Source organism: Arachis ipaensis, chromosome B01 (genome assembly GCF_000816755.2).
Source record: "Arachis ipaensis cultivar K30076 chromosome B01, Araip1.1, whole genome shotgun sequence".
In the NCBI taxonomy this organism is placed as follows: Eukaryota; Viridiplantae; Streptophyta; class Magnoliopsida; order Fabales; family Fabaceae; genus Arachis; species Arachis ipaensis.
Genome location: NC_029785.2, coordinates 134,485,733 through 134,491,277, shown reverse-complemented (window position 1 = coordinate 134,491,277; position 5,545 = coordinate 134,485,733).

The following is a 5,545-nucleotide window of genomic DNA, read 5'->3' as shown; positions in this document are numbered from 1 at the left end:
TATGTCAGTCAAAATAAATAAATAAAACTCATTTTAAATTTAAAATATTTATTAAATAATAATAATACATAAATAATATAAAAATATATAATAAATTGAACATATTATAAATAAAATTATAAATATAATAATAAAATAATAATATTATAACACATTGTACAATTTAAATTAGAGTGAATTGATTTTAAAAAATAAATTTAAAATTCGATCTGATCACAAAAAATAAAACCAATTAAATCTAAATTAATACGATTTTAATCGGTAAAAATTCTTTCCTTATAGGATACTATTCCAAACTCGTTTATTGTTCATGAGCTTTGACCTCCCAAAAATATCTATTCGGCAAATAAATAGCTTTCATCAATTTTGTCCATCGGGACTCTAAATTGTTGATTAGTCTTCATACTTGTTTTTCAGTTAAGCCGTTTTCTGGTGACTCAACTCTAAATCGTATATCATTTTCTCTTTTGTTTGTACATAACTTGTTCTAGTTCTTCCAATAAATCTCTCTTTTCTTTTTCGGAATCCTCCACCAAAATCTAACCACTTCCGCACATATTTTTTTGCAGAAGTACTTAGAGTATCTTAGAACACTATTTGATTGGTATAATGATATTTTTAACGAGATTTTTAAGGGAACACTAAATAAGGGAATAGCTTGAATGATATTTTTAACGCGATTTTTTTTTTCCCCTATTTGATTAAGGAGACCTTTTTTTCACCCTTTAATTTTTCCATCCACTTTGTTCTCTATCCATTCCAAAATCTTTGTTTTTTTTTTATCTTTTCCATTGAGCCAAAAGGCCTCTGTATTTTCTTAAGTTGTCTAAGGACAAAATCTGTAGGATATCTTTTATATTAACCATTGTTTGGATGAAAATTTGGTAGCCAAAGGTGATTCTTGATTTTTTCCAAATTAATCATCTGTCCCGACACAAATGTGTAGTAGTGAGAATTTGGATTATTAGGTATATTTCTTTCTCGAGTCCTGACACTGACACGGGACACGTCGACACGCAAATTTTAAAATTTTGTATGATATGGGAATACGCATACATATAAAATATAATGATATTTTGATATTTTATTGATATTAAAATATAAATTAAAATTTTAATGTTTTATTTTAATTATGTCAAGTATTTAAAATATTTTTTGTTTTAATAAATAATAATATATACTATATGTAAGTTTATTTTAAGAATATATGTTAAGAATAAGACTGGACACGCTGACACGTAATGATATTTAGGTGTGTTCGGAGAAGAATTTTTTATTTTTTATTAAGACACGGTTGGACACAACAGACACGCGTGTCGGACGAGTGTCGGCGAGTGTCGTGTCCGAAATATGTCCGACACGCGGACACGACAACTCAGCGAAGTTCCGTATTTCATAGATTAGGATCTAGCTTAACCACTAAAATTAAATTTTTGAGTAAAGTATCGTTTTTATCCCCAACGTTAGGGATAAGTCTCAAAATTGTCCTTAACGTTTGAATCATCATATTTAAGTCCCTAACGTGTTCATCATATTTAAGTCCCTAACGTTTTAAAATTGACTCAATGTTTTTCTGCCGTTAGAAATCTGTTAACGAAATTGATGGCAGGACAAAATTGAGACGATTTTAAAACGTTAGGGACTTAAATAGGACGAACACGTTAGGGACAAAAACGATACATATAAAAAAAATTAATTTTATCCTTCAATAATATCAAATTTTTATGGTACATGGTTATTTAATTATTTTTTAATCACATCTAAGTATATTATATTTAATCACATTAATTTTATTCTAAATAAATTTATTTTTTATAATTTTACTCTTAAAAATTTTTACTCATCATAAAATGTTTGTAAAATGATTAGTACATAAATTTGTGGGAAAAAAATTATACATATACAATAAAGTAATGTGATTCTAGTCATTTTACAAACATTTCATGATGAGTAAAAATCTTTAAAAGTAAAATTATAAATAAATTAATTTATTTAGAATCAAAGTAATGTAATTCAGTGTAATTTACTTAAATGTGATTAAAAAATAATTGAATAACTATGTACCGTAAAAGATTGATATTAGTGAAGGATAAAATTAAAATTTATTTCTATGTATCATTTTTGTCCCAACGTTTTCGTCCTATTTAAGTCTCTAACGTTTTAAAATTGTCTCAATTTTGTTCCGCCGTCAATTCCGTTAACAGATTCGGCAGGACAACATTGAGTCAATTTTGAAACGTTAGGGACTTAAATAAAACGATTCAAATGTTTGAAACAACTTTGAGACTTACCCCAAACGTTAGAGACAAAACGGTACGTTACTTTAAAATTTTTTTGTGTTTCATCCATTAAAATGATGAAAATTTTCAAAAATTATGATAAAAAGATAAGGTGAAAGAAAATCTTTCTATTTCTATCTTCTCTAAGAAGTGACTTTTTTTAATTAAGATTGCCATTAAATTTGAATGTGTTTTACAATTTTTACACATTCCATCGTCAGCTCCAATCACCTTTATCTGAAAGCAAAAACTATTAACACGTTCTTCAAAAAATCTCACTCTAACTGATCATACGCTTTATTCATGTCTAATGTGGTTGCTAAGTTATCTGAATTTCTACAATTCTTCTTTGGAAGAGAGTGAAACATCTCTTATGCTATGATAATATTATTTTGGATAAGTCTATGCTATCAAACGGATCGGTTTGACCCATTTAGACTTAGCCTGCATAAGTTTATAGGTTATATACGGGTTGATTGGTTTAAGTCCATTCTATTCACAAATAATACTTTTTTTAGGAAAAGTATGAGAAGACAATGTATGTTTTATACAATGTGTATAATGGAGTTAATTTGAAATTAAAACTAAATTATAGGCAACTAATTAATTTTGAATAGTTTCCGATTTGAAATTTAAATCAAATATTAAGATTACCGTCGGTTTTGGAAACAGATAAACTACCTCCCTCTCTCACCTCTCTATCTCAATACGGTTTGTCAGCTTTCTATGCCTTTCTCATGGAGTCTCGCCGGTACACTAACGCCACGGTCACCAGCCGGCATTAGAAATCGCGTCGACACTGTTCTGACTAGCGCCGTTGCCGCACAGGCCACCGCCAAGGGAGGACGCGTATATTGTGTGGGTCGAACTAACGGCACCGCAGCAACCTGGACGTCCAGCGCCTCCATCGCAGCTGGTGTGTGCCTTCTTCCCGACATCGTCCTCACCTCCTTCGATGCACCTTCGCTTTCTCCCATTCCGTCAAGTCTCTTATCACCGATGATACCACCATGCTCTTCTTCTTCTTTGGATCCAAGCATGGTTAGCTTCTTTCATGATTTGAGCCATATGCTTCACAACAGTGCCGCTTTTGTCATGACTAGGGGTGGAAAAAGGCCAGGCGGCCTGCCAGGGGCTTGCAACCTGGCCTGGCCTGTTATAAAATAGGCACAGGCTTAGACTGTTATAAAAGCCTTATTATATTAATAGGTCAGTCCAAGCTCACTAATTAGTCTGGTCTGGCCTGTCAGGCCTATCTGCGCCTTTTAATACATAATTACAAATATAAATAATTTTTTTATTATTAATAAAATTATGAGATATTTTAAATTTATTATATTTAATTATAAATAGCTTTATATATTTTAAATACTTTAAAGTTTAAAAATTCTTATAAATATTAAATATGACATTTTACATATAAATATGTTTATTAAAAAATATTTTTTTAAATAATATTTTTATTTTTGTAAAAAAAAAAATTAGCAGGCCTTTTAACAGGCTTCAAGCCAGGCTAGGATGAATAACAGGACAGACTTAGTATTTTTAAAAAAGTCTGTAGCAGGCTGTAGGCCAGGCTCAGGCCAATTAACTACATGACAGGCCAGACCTGTTAAGAGCAAAGCCTGGCCTGACCTGGTCTGTTTTCACCCTTAGTCATGACTAGCCCTTTAAAATTATGTTTCACCACAATAATAGTTTCTTCTGTTTATTCATCTTCTTCTATTTTAATGGTCAATTTAGGATGGTCATTTTAGTAGGTATGCGGATGGTTATTTTATTTTTATGTAGATGATTATTTTGATTTGATTAAGTTTAGTTATATATAATTAAAATATGTTAGATGTTCAATTCATTAGGTATGCGGATGATTATTTTTATCCTTAAGTGGATGGTTATTTTTATTAAGGGTGAGTGGCGTGTGGCAAGCTAAGTAGCGACAGTAAAATGGAATGATTATTATTGATGAAGGCGAGGTGGCCGCCAGTTGAAAAAGAAGAGAGTATTGGAGGATTTCAAATGGTTATTTTTTTGAAATAACTAACTGGATTTTTTTTAAAATTGAAATTTGAAATTGGAGAATTTGAAATTTGATGTGAAATAAGTAAGAGTTTTTAAATTTATTATTTCGTGGGTAATTTTTATTTTTAACTCATATTAGACTAAATAAACAGCCCATTATACACATTATACAAATATCCCATTAATTTTGTAGCGGGACAATTTTTTTTTTTATCTTAGATCGTTTTTAGCTAGTCCAATGAATTAAAAGGACAGATTCATTTATTTTTTTTAGAAAAATATTTTTGCTAAAAGATTACTTTTAAATCGAAAACCTTAAACAAATAAAGATTTTTGTTGACCAGTTAAACTTTCAAATTCGATCATATGAAATATTGATAAAAAATTATTTTTTTAAAAAATATAGAAAAATAAACACACCTTCTGTTTCGTCTATAAAACTGACCTATTTAACTTGTTATTTTTTGAATTAATTCCGTCTCAATCTATTTACCAAAAAATTAAACAAATCTAATTTTAAGAACAAAAATTTACCAATTTAAATGGAAAAATAGATTGAGTGGATGAATGTAATCCATTTTAACGGATTCTAAATAAGTGTTACCGCAGGAAAAGCACTTTGGACAGGGGAGATGATCTGATTCTCAATCGCTTTCAGTCTTTTGGAAGTCGGCAGTCAAGAATGAAGAGTTGAAGACTGATGACTGATCCGCAAAATAGTGTTAGTTGTTCGTTGTATCTTTCTTTTAGTAGGGTTGGTTACACATTTAATTAGAAAATGACCCTTAACCCATTTAATTCTTCAAGCTTCTCCTTAGTTATAGGCAGGCCAACCACAAATAAGATTTCTTTTCCAATTAATTAAGGCCCACGGCCACAAGGAGACAATTTCCATTTCAGTGTGTGAAAATTAGAAAATGGAGAAAGGGCTCCACATTATATTTGTCTTTTGGTGGTGGCATTCAGGAATCACTCTTAATATTAATGCACCTTCGTCACATCACTTCTTTATTTATGGTATGCTTCGAATTTAGCAAAATAATTCAATCCTGTACACTATGAGTGACATCATACGCGGTTTATCCATTTTAATTTTATTCGTTTGCATATTTAATAATAAATAACAAGGGCCAAATGTTGGGTACTCCTAATGCCATTAGCCCATTACAGAAGGTAGGAATTAAGACAAGTTTGTACTTCTTGAAGACATATGGTAACAAAAAATGTTTAAGTAATTTTTTTGA